The 12,501-nt window shown below is 37.6% G+C and overlaps 1 pseudogene; it reads left to right on the forward strand.

Annotated features, from left to right (window-relative positions):
- Nucleotides 1-1,213: 1,213 nt before the first annotated feature.
- On the forward strand, nucleotides 1,214-1,344 carry LOC127681961 (uncharacterized; annotated as a pseudogene).
- The last annotated feature ends 11,157 nt before the right edge of the window (nucleotides 1,345-12,501 follow it).

Here is a 12,501-nt window from a genome sequence, read left to right on the forward strand (position 1 = left end):
CTTCCCTTTCCTCTTTCCAAGTCTTCCCATATTACCTCCCTTTCTCTTTTTCAAATTTATGACCTTTTTATCCCATTAATTGCTGTAACATATTTATATATGTATTTAGGATTTTATACATACATAAACACACATACATATATATTACTAAATATATAACTACAACCTGTACAGTCTATATAATGTTACCTATATATATATAACAAGACTCAGTTGGCGTGCTCTTTTCAAGAGAGAACTATTTTGTTTTTTGCTCCCAGAATTTCTTAGTGACCTGTAGCTCTTCATGCAGGGTTGAGGCCTACTGGTCTTTCCCCATACATCTTACTTGTCTATTGTTGCTGTCACTGTTCAGCTTATATTTAGGCAGCCATGTTAATGAAACTTTATTGGTGTAGCTTCTGACATTCACAGGATGTCACTACTACCTCACAAGAAAGTAACTGTTCTTCTGGCTCTTATAATCTTTCTGCTCCATCTTCTCCAATGATTCCTGAAAACATGTATCCCTTGGAACTGGGTTACATAGCTCTGAATTTTGATTGGTTCTGGTTTTCTCATGTGCTGCCATGATACAGTTCTTTGATAATGGGTGAGAACTATACTACTCTATAGGCATAAGGACAAATACTTAGAATATTGTTAAGGATTATTCTTGTTTGATAAAATGGTGGTTTTAGGTTCTCCTCTAATATCTGTGTCTTAACTAGCCCTGGATAAAGATTTCCAGTGAAAAGATATTATTTTCCTTTTATTGAGCAGGTCTTAAGTCCATATGAAATGCTGTTGGTTACCATCAAGGTATTGATGCCACCCCTGAACCCTTAAGGTTATGGGACCCTGCTAGTTGTTGTGTATTTGGTAGGTATTATAACTGGGTGGAACTATTGGTTTCTTTCATGCTTGGAAAGTTTGCATGGTGCCTTCTGGTACCACTAAAACCAATCTGCAGAGAGGAGGCATACAGATCAGGTCTAGCTCAGGGGTCTTGGACTTTGTGTCTGCTCTGCACGGTTTCTTTAGCAACAATAAATTACCTTCCACCTATGTGGAAGTGTGTGGAACTAATGGCAATAGCAGTACCCTGAAATGCTTTTGGAATTCTTAGACAACTCTAACCAACAACTCAAAGAAGGGATTCTCATGCATGATGTTGGATGTTGGAAGTTTTTTGTTTTTTCCAGAGAGAAACTTTCTTTGTTCCAAATCATTTAGCTTTGTGCAGTGGCAGTATCGTAGCCAATGAGGTTTATCTGAGGCACAATTATTGCTAATTGAAAACTTTTCCCAAATCATTTGCTTTTAAAGACATATCTACAGAATATTTTATACATCAGCTAGGAAATAGACATTCTTTTCAGTGATTGCTTAATCAGTTTGTAAGTCACAAAGAAACCTTAGCAATGAGAGTGACTCATTTTTTCAGTTTTTAAATATATTTTCTTTGTTTGCATTTCTGATGTTAGCCCCTTTCCTAGTTTCCCCTCAGAACCTCCCCCCCCCATCCAATCCCTGCTTCCTCTGCTCACCAATCCACCCACTACTGCTTCCCTGTAGTGGCATTCCCTTACACTGGGGCATAAAGCCTTTTCAGGACCAAAGGCCTCTCCTCTCATTGATGTCCAACAAGGCCATCCTCTGCTACTCATGTGGCTTAAGACATGGGTCCCTCCATGTGCACTCTTTGGTTGGTGGTTTAGTCCCTGGGAGCTCTGGGGTACTTGTTGGTTCATATTGTTCCTCCTATGGGACAGCAAATCCCTCAGCTCCTTGGGTCCTTTCTTTAGTTCCTCCAGTGAAGAACCTGTGCTCAGTCTAATGGTTGCCTGAGAGCATCTACCTCTCAGGCAGAGCCTCTCAGGACACAGCTATATCAGGCTCTTGTCAGCAAGCACTTGGCATGCACAATAGTGTGTGGGTTTGGTGACTGTATATAGGATAGATCCCCAGGTGGGGCAGTCTCTGTATGGCCTTTCTTTTGGTCTCTGCTCCACAATTTGTCTCTGTAACTCCTCCCATGGATATTTTGTTCCCCCTTCTAAGAAGGACTGAAGTATCCACACTTTGGTCCTTCTTCTTGAACTTCTTGTAGTCTGTGAATTGTATCTTGGGTATTCTGAACTTCTGGGCTAATATCCACTTATCAGTGAGTGCAAACCATGTGTGTTCTTTTGTGATTGGGTTACCTCACTCAAGATGATATTTTCTAGTTCCATCCATTTGCTGAAGAATTTCACGAATTCATTGTTTTTAGTACCTGAGTTGTACGCCATTGTGTAAATGTACCACATTTCTGTATCCATTCCTCTGCTGAGGGATATCTGTTTTTTTCCAGCTTCTGGCTATTATAAATAAGGTTTCTATGAACATAGTGGAGCATGTTCATGCCCTTACTACATGTTGGAGCATCTTCTGGGTATATGCCCAGGAGTGGTATAGCTGGGTCTTCAGGTAGATCTCTGTCCAATTTTCTGAGGAACCACCAAACTGATTTCCAGAGTGGTTTTACCAGCTTTCAATCCCACCAGCAATGGAGGAGTGTTCCTCTTTCTCTACATCCTTGCCAGCATCTGTTGTCACCTGAGGTTTTGATCTTAGCTATTCTGAATAGTGTGAGGTGGAATCTCAGGGTTGTTTTGATTTGCATTTTCCTGATGATTAAGGATGTTGAACATTTCTTTAGGTGTTTTTCAGCCATCCGAAATTCCTCAGTTGAGAATTCTTTGTTTAGTTCTGTACCTTATTTTTTAATAGGGATGTTTGATTCTCTGGAGTCTTACTTCTTGAGTTCTTTATATATATTAGATATTAGTCCTCTAACAGGTGTAGGATTGGTAAAACTCTTTTTCCAATCTATTCATTTCCATTTTGTCCTATTGAGAGTAGTATCCCTTGCTTTATAGAAGCTTTGCAATTTTATAAGGTCCCATTTGTCAATTCTTGATCTTAGAGTATAAGCTATTGGTGTTCTGTTCAGGAAAATTTCCCCTGTGCCCATGTGCTTCAGGCTCTTCCCCACTTTCTCTTCTATTAGATTCAGTGTATCTGGTATTGTGTGGAGGTCCTTTATCCACTTGGACTAGAGTTTTGTACAGATAGATAAGAACAGATTAATTTGCATCCTTCAACATGTTGACTGCCAGTTGACCCAGCACCATTTGTTGAAAATGCTGTCTTTTTTCCATTGGATGATTTTAGCTCCTTTGTCAAAGATCGAATGATCATAAGTATACGGGTTCATTTCTGGGTCTTCAATTCTATTCTGTTGATCTACCTGCCTGTCATTGTACTAATACCATGTAGGTTTTATCAGTATTGCTCTGTAGTATATCTTGAGGTCAGGGATGGTGATTCTGCCAGAGGTTCTTTTATCGTTGAGGATAGTTTTCTCTATCCTGGGTTTTTTGTTATTCCAGATGAATTTCAGAATTGCTTTCTAACTCTATGAAGAATTGCGTTGGAATTTCACTTGGGACTGCATTGAATCTGTAGATTGCTTTCCACAAGATGGACATTTTTACTATTATTAATCCTGCCAATCCACGAGCATGGAAAATCTTTCCATTTTCTGAGCTCTTCTTCGATTTTTTTCTTCAGAGTCTTAAAGTTCTTGTTATTCAGATCTTTCACTTACTTAGACTCACACCAATATATTTTATATTATTTGTGACTATTGTGAAGGGAGTTGTTTCCCTAATTTCTTTCTCAGCCTGTTTTTTCCTCTGAGTAATGGAAAGCCACTGATTTGTTTGAGTTAATTTTATATCCAGCCATTTTGCTGAAGTTGTTTATCAGTTGTAGGAGTTCTCTGGTGGAATTTTTGTGGTCACTTAAGTATACTATCATATCATCTGCAAATAGTGATATTTTGACTTCTTCCTTTCCAATTTGTGTCCTTTGAAATTGTTTTGTTGTCTAATTGTTCTTGCTAGGAATTTGAGTACTAAATTGAATAGGTAGGAGAGAGTGGGCATTGTGGTATTGTGTGGAGGTCCTTTATCCACTTGGACTTGAGTTTTGTACAGATAGATAAGAACAGATTAATTTGCATCCTTCAACATGTTGCCTGCCAGATTTAGTGGGATTGCTTCAAGTTTTCGTCCATTTAGTTTGATGCTGGCTACTGGCTTGTTGTATATTGATTTTACTATGTTTAGGTATGGGCCTTGAATTCCCAATCTTTCCAAGACTTTTATCATGAAGGGATATTGTATTTTGTCAAATGCTTTCCCAGCATCTAATGAAATGATCATGTGGTCTTTTTCTTTGAGATTGTTTATGTAGTGGATTTCATTGATTTCTTTATATTGAACTTTCCCTGCATCCCTGGGATGAAGCCTACTTGATCATGATGGATGATCATTTTGATGGGTTCTTGGATTCAATTTGGGAGAATTTTATTGAGTATTTTTGCACTGATATTCATAAGGGAAATTGGTCTGAAGTTCTGTTTCTTTGTTGTGTCTTTGTGTGGTTTAGGAATCAACGTAATTGCAGCTTCATAGAACAAACTGGGTACTGTTCCTTCTGTTTCTATTTTTTGGATTAGTTTGTAGAGTATTGGTATTAGGTCTTCTTTGAAGGTCTTATAGAACTCTTTCCTAAACCCTTCTGGTCCTGGGCTTTTTTGGTTGGGAGACGATTAATGACTGCTTCTATTTCTTTGGGGTAATGCGGCAGTTTAGATCATTTACCTGACCCTGATTTAACTTTGGCACCTGGTATCTGTCTAGAAAATTGTCCATTTTATCCATATGTTCCAGTTTTGTTATGAGATATACAAAATTGTATATCTTTTGTTATGGGATCTGATGTTTTTTGACTGTCCTCAGTTTCTGATGTTATATTTCCTTTTTCTGATTTTGTTAATTTGGATATTGTCTCTGTGCCCTCTGGTTAGTCTGGATAAGGATTTATTTATCTTGTTGATTTTCTCAAAGAACCAGCTCCTGTTTTTTTTTGATTCTCTGTATAGAACTTTATTTCCACTTTGTTGATTTCAGGCCTGAGTTTGATTATTTCCTGTCATCTTCTCTTCTTGGGTGTATTTCATTCTTTTTGATCTAGAGCTTTCACATGTGCTGTCAAGCTGCTAGTGTATGCTGTCTCCAGTTTCTTTTCGGGGGCACTCAGAGCTATGAGTTCCTAGCACAGTTTTCATTGTGTCCCATAGATTTGGGTATGTTGTCGCTTCATTTTCATTGAACTCCAAAAAGTCTTTGATTTCTTTATTTCTTCCTTGACCAACTTATCATTGAGTAGAGTGTTGTTCAGCTTCTATGTGTATGTGGGCTTTCTGTTGTTTTTGTTGTAATTGAAGACCAGCCTTAGTCTTTGGTGATCTGATAGGATGCATGGGATTATTTCAATATTGTATCTGTTGAGGCCTCTTTTGTGACCAATTATATGGTAAGTTTTGAAGACAGTACCCAGGGGTGCTAAGAAGACAGTGTATTCCAGTTGGGTCATAACTTCTATTAATTTCACTGTGTCTCTGTTTAGTTTCTGTTTCCATGATCTGTCCATTGATTAGAGCTGCAGTCTCCCACTATTATTTTGTGAGGTGCAATGTATGCTTTGAGCTTTAGTAGTTTCTTTTATGAATGTGGGTACCCTTGTATTTGGAGCATTGATGTTAAGAATTGAGAACTTTTCTTTGAAGATTTTTCCTTTGATGAGTATGAAATGTCCTTCCTTATCTTTTTTTGATTACTTTAGGTTGAAAGTAGATTTTATCTGATAATAGAATGGCTACTCCAACTTGTTTCTTTGGAACTTGGAGTTTGGAGAATTGTTTTCTAGCCTTTTACTTTGAGGTAGTGTCTGTCTTTGTCACTGAGTTGGGTTTCTTGTTTGCAACAAATTTCTGTGTCCTTTTTACATATCCAGTTTGTTAGTCTCTGTATTTTTACTGGGGAATTGAGTCACTTGATATTAAGAAATGTTAAGGAAAAGTGATTACTGCTTCTTGTTATTTTTGTTGTCAGAGGCAGAATTATGTTTATGTGGCTATCTTCTTTTTGGTTTGTTAAAAGAATTTTTTTCTTACTTTTTCTAGGGTATAGTTTCCCTCCTTCTGTTGGAGTTTTCCATTTATTATCCTCTGAAGGGCTGGGTTTGTAGAAATATATTGTGTAAATTTGTTTTTGTTAAGGATCTTGGTTTCTCCATCTATGATAATTGAGAGTTTTGCTGGGTGTAGTAGCCTCATTTGGTATTTGTGCTCCTTTAGGGTCTTTTTGACATCTACCCAGGATTTTCTGACTTTCATGGTCTCTGACAAGAAGTCTGGTGCAATTCTGATTGGTCTGCCTTTATATGTTACTTGACCTTTTTCCCTTACTGCTTTTAATATTCTTTCTTTGTTTTGTGCATTTGGTGTTTTGATTATTATGTAATAAGAGGAATTTCTTTTCTCGTCCAATCTTCTTGAACTTCTGTAGGCTTCTTTTATGTCCATAAATATCTCTTTCTTTAGGTTAGGGAAGCTTTCTTGTATAATTTTGTTGAAGATATTTACTGGCTCTTTAAGTTGGGAATCTTTACTCTCCTCTATAGCTATTACCCTTATGTTTGGTCCCCCCCTTAGGTTGGGACCTGTGTACACCAAGCTGTAGAATCCCTTTCGCTCCTGGGTGCAGAATGGAAGTATTGTTAGGTGATTTTGGCTCTTGGGAGGAGCATTGTCAGTCTAGATGGAAAATTAAAATATATATGTGCATATATTTGGAAAATTAATATATGTTTATATATATATTTTGTGCATTTATTCTGGTGTATCACTTGCAGTATTTTACACAATTAATGTAATTAACACATAAACCTACTGGATTAGGTAACTGAAAAATACTTTTTTATTATTCATTACATTTGGCACTTATTAGAGTATATTAATTAATTAGTCCAAAGGTTAAAAGCAGTTGTATGTTGCCTCAAACCATTTTGTTTTTGTCTTATTTATAAAGTTATAAAGTGAGATGAAGGCACACCTCTGCCAGTCATCGTATTTGGGCTCCTCCAACATGAGGAACTGAATTAGAACATGTGCTTTCAGGCTTCTCATCATAGCAATACTGTTGTTCTTGCTCCCTGCCCTCTGTATTGATTGTGCAGTTGTGTATCCACTTAAGTATTTGGAAAACAATGTCTGAAATCATTCTTCATCCTTCATCCATCAGAGACAATAGATAAAAGATGGGAAAACACCAGAAAATGTACTAAGAATACTAAATGTGCCCATCAACTGGAGTTTCTGCATTGATGTTTAAGAAGATTTTAAGCACACAGGTGGCTGTTAGAGAAATAATGAAGAATGATGTAAGCTCCAATGAGTATATGCTGTGCTTGCTTGCAAGGGTTAATAAATAAAATAAGAGAATCTATCAGTGAACACGTTTTGTGTGTGTGTGTGTGTGTGTGTGTGTGTATGTGTGTGTGTGTTTGACATTGAAAGAGTACATTTCATTGCATCCAAAACAGAACAATGATGCTCTGTTGCACATGGGATCCTATCACTAAACAATAAGCTATCTACAACTACTACCCTCTGGCAAAAAAATTAATCAGTTTTCTCCAATGGAGTCTGATTGGTATATTAATTACATCTAATGTAGATTGATAGCACAATACAAACTCAGTGGTATTTTTATAAATTTTTTGTCTTATTTTGCTATATTTGTGAATTATTCATCTTATACACTGTAGACGGATTTTAATCCAACAACATGGCTACTCTGGGGAGGTATCTCATCTAAAGACTTTCTAGATTTGTGTGATTTGGCTTGAATAACACTCCTGTAATCCCTCTGGCTGGAATACAGACATGCCCTTAGTACACACTTTTAATCCCATACAATGAAGGTTAAACAGTTTTGTAAACAGGACAGTCATGTTTGAGAGTGACGTCTAATTGAGAGACAAAGAGATGCACCAGAGAAATATTTGACAGAATGAGTCAGAGATAGAATATGCCTAACTCTCACAAAGACAGACAGGAAAGATGCTACTTAAGAACAGTGGCCCCTGCTTCTGGAAAGACTCAGTGTAGCAGTATAGGGCAATACTAGAACAGGGAAGTGGCGGGGGGAGGGAAGAGGGCTTATGGGACTTTCGGGGAGTGGGGAGCCAGAAAATGGGAAATCATTTGAAATGTAAATAAAAAATATATCGAATAAAAAAAATAAAAAAGAAATCTGAACTCACAAGAAAAAGAACAGAGAGAGAGAGAGAGAGAGAGAGAGAGAGAGGGAAGCAGACAGAATATAAATGGGGTAAAAGAGGTATGAGAGTTATGAGAGAACTTGAGGAGAGAAAAGCATAATCAAAATATATTTTATGGAAACAGTTTTCAACAAAAAGTTTTTAAAAATTGCACCTATTAGTCTTATAATTTCAATAATTTAAATCACAAACTATAAAATTTTACCAAGAATGTAGCAAGATCAGTAAAAAACAAAACTGAGATAAAAACAGAGGCTGACAAGATGAGTGATTGTTAAGAGGAAGCTAAATATTGCCAGCTGAGAAAAAAGATGTGCATTGGGAATCGGAAAGATGAAAACCTGACACCCCCAAAACAAAGGAAGCCAGTGATGTGAAGCACTTACAGAGGATTTCTAGGCTACAAGACAGCAGGATTACGATGAGAGAATGAGAACAGCAAAGACGAAAAATGAAAGAAGAGTGTCCACAACAGCTCCATGAATGGAGATCAGAACAAATGGGGTAAGAATCAGTCATCAAAGCTGCATCCGTAGGAACTTTCCAAACTGGAGAAAGTGTTGAGTTCGCAGAATGAAGGGTCTCGCTGGGAAGCAGGCAGCATTAATGAAATGAAGCCAATATTTAGACACATCCTGCTGAGGTCTCTGAATTTCAAAGGAGAAAAGAAAAAATGTTCTTCAAACATTCAAGTAAGAACAGTGAGGTGATTTGTATAGAAAATAAATGCAGTTAGTCCAGGATGTCTCTGGCACTGTGTGACAAAGCCAGCCGCGGCATTTGACGGGTTGAGACGGTGTCGATAATATAACTGAAGGGCCCACATAGAGGCGTGTTTCCTTTCTTGTCCAGAGTCAACAAAAAATTCTATAATGTCCATAAATCATAAGATGAATCACTCAAGTTCCGTCTTCGATTATATTACTCAGTGATACTCTCTGGTGAAGAGATGAATTAATAAAAGAAATAATGTCTTGGGAATCATAGAGCTATATTGCAGAAGCCTTGGTAATGAGTCATAAGATCAGTTAAATGAAAAATTCAACTAATTAACATAATGATGACAAGCCAAACTAAAATGGAAATTTCAAAACAAATTTTAACAAGATTACTAATATAAATTTTTAAAATGCAATAAATGTCTGGGTATAAAAGGTTAGTTCAGACACTGAGAACGGAAAGTGGGTAAAGCTTGTTGTATAAATGTTAAATCAGTATTGAATTTTATATTCTGTTAAGAAAATCTTAATGATGTCAGGTTAGCTTGTGTGTTTAAAGCACACCATCATTTTGCCTATAATTGTTCATAATTTGTTCCTGTTTGTCACATTGTAGTTTGCTTTGCTTTTGTTTGTTATTCTGGAGATCAAACCTGGTGTTTCATTCTGCATCACTGAGCTCCATCCCCAGCCTTCCTTTCTTACTCTTTATTTTGGGAGAGGGAGTCACTTTAATCAACTGGCCTTCAATTCACAATCCTCCTGCCTTAATGTTCCACATAGCCAGGATTACAGCCCTGTACCACCACATTGAGAATGCACAGTTCGTTTCTGAACTGTTTATTTTTCCAGTCTTTGCAGCAGTAAGTACAAAACTATGATGGCTTCTGCAAGAACAAAGAAGAGAACACTGCTCTCCAGGACTCTTTGTTACCATTGCAGGCTCCTTTATTCCTTTGTGGTTAGGACCAGTCTATTAGAACTGCTACTGGTGAAGCTATTTCTGTTCAAAGGAGTCCTTAGAAGATTGCTAATGCTTGATTTTCTAAGACTTAGAAGGCATTTAGAGGCAGTCCATTTGTAGACCACTCTGTGTGGTAAAAATACTCCCTTTGATTCTTAATTACTTCTATGACCCACATTAATAATGTCAACCTGAGAGGTCAATGCTATGCTGAGAATGCAGCTCTGTTTTTTCTCGTCCATTCTTGCTCATAGTTTTAGAAACATATAATGGTCACTATTACACTGGTCTGGGAATGACATGAACCAGGAACCAGGCTGTGCATTTAAAACAAAGGAAGAAAACCCAGACTAAAATCCGAGGCCATTTTGCCACAGAGGCATGCTGCATTCTTTGTTTTAGCCTGCTGTCTGTGATCAGAGGTTCTCAAAGTCCCTGCACTCCTGCCTCTACAGTATGCTTTTCTGTCCATACCTCTGCACCAGTGTCAGCTGTAAAGTTATAGCTGCTGTTGTTTTCTATGAACCCACACTTACATTCACCTTTGTCCTTTCATTGATTGCATGGCTTCCCCTCTTCTCTGCTCCCCAGACCTTTATAATTGAAGCCATTTAGCTTCCAAACTTCAGCATCTATCCTGCCCATAACTCCTAGAATGAAATCTGATTGGATGAAAACGTATTAAAGAAATTCTGTCTCTGATACTATTCCAGCTGCCCTTCATCTGACCCTTTCATCCACCTAAACTCTCTTACCTGGATCCCGATTTGATAACTAGGTTCGTTCTGATAATCTGTCATGTTTCTCAGGCAGCAGGATGTCGTGTTGCTGTTAGGAGCCCATTTTAAAATGCCTTCTGGTAGCTAAGCCCTGATGTTCTGAGCCAGAAAGTCTTCAGGCCTCTTAAGGAAGCTCTGTTTCAGAGCTGTATAAAGTTCTGGAGATACATATGTGGATGCTTTGTTTTGCAGTGTTCTGGTTTAATACTCATGTTGTAGAAGCCAGTTATAAATATTTCCTGCTGCTCCACTTGATCGTTTTGTCCTGTGTCTTATATCATGTTTCTGAGTTCTCAAAGTAACTGACCCTGGTGCTTGACAAGGTCTCTCTACCCTGTTTTTCAGGCTCCTAGCATTGCAGTGCAGCAGACATCCCAGTTCTGATTTCAACTACAGAGCCACTGTATTCTCCAAGGCCTCCCTGAATTGCACCATGCCCTAATGCAGTCTACCAACCTACAAAGACCCATGAGGAAACACTCTGCCTCCTTCTATATGTAGCTTCTGTATGAGTTCTACTCAGGAAACTGAACTACCTTAGCTCCCTGTTGTCAATGTCTTTCTTAGCTATTAATCTCTGTTGGGACTTCGTGACTTAGAATCTGTTCCTGGGGAGACAGCCTGGGCAAATGTGGAATTGTCTTTTTCTGCTCCTGAGTAAAACAGTCCTGTCATAGCCTTGTGCCTGCAAACATTTTTTTTCTTATAGTTTGTTCAGTAAAAGGACTTTTTGTTAAGATGAGTGAGTTGGATCCTGTTATTTTCCTGTGGTTACGAGCACAATTCTATGCTTTTATTTTCATTGATTATGTTGGAAGTTTCTGGAAGCTTCGTGTTTATTGTTGGTTACATTGTGTGAATATTGTGAAATTTATGAAATTCCAAACTAACTAATATATCCACTCATCATTCATAGATGAGTTAAATGCTGTTCTAGTTAAGTGGCCTATTAGGGTGGGTCACAGATACTCTAAGATCACCAGGGCTGGAAAGAAGTCATATGTGACTTACTGTTAAAATGGCTTTGAAATGTCTATAAAAATCTATAATGATCAAGAATCAAGTGACTTTGGTGATATTGTACCAAAGAAGCATCCATACATTGCCTTGTGTTTATCCTTGGAAACTTTCTCAGATCCCTTTCATCTCCCCGTCTCTCTCCTGGCACTTCTTTTTTTTTTAATTTTTTTATTCGATATATTTTTTATTTACATTTCTAATGATTTTCTTTTTTCTGGTCCCCCACTACCTGAAAGACCCACAAGCCCCCTTCCCTCCCCCTGTTCTCCCACCCACCCCTTCCCACTTCCCTGTTCTGGTTTTGCCTGGCACTTCTTGATGCTATGTCTAGACTATGCCAAACACTACCACTGCATTATATTTCTGGGCTGACAATGCTTTCTTTGTGTTCTAACAAAAGACTCTGTGCCTGATAATTGTCATATTTATGGACTCCATTCTACATCTAAACTTGAATGAAATTCTATTATAAAATAAAAACCCAAAAGATTATTTTTGAATATGTTTTTGTCACTTTTTTTTTAACTCTCTTTTCCCCTCAGAATGAAACAAAACAAAACAATATAGCTTCTGGTAGACCTTTAGTAACAGTAATCACAGCGGATTATAAACTATTACTCATAGTCATTCTAGTCCTGTCTTATGAGTTCATTCTCTGGTCTGATCTCTTCAATCAGATCTCTAAAGTTGACAATACTCTGAAGAGGAAAGCTTTGCATTGGTGTTGGCCCTTACAAATCTCAAAAGTGAAAGTAATTGTGCTGTGATTCTTAAAACATTAAAAAAGGATTTAAAATGC

The sequence above is a fragment of the Apodemus sylvaticus genome, chromosome 3, assembly GCF_947179515.1.
Source record: "Apodemus sylvaticus chromosome 3, mApoSyl1.1, whole genome shotgun sequence".
Taxonomy (NCBI): domain Eukaryota; kingdom Metazoa; phylum Chordata; class Mammalia; order Rodentia; family Muridae; genus Apodemus; species Apodemus sylvaticus.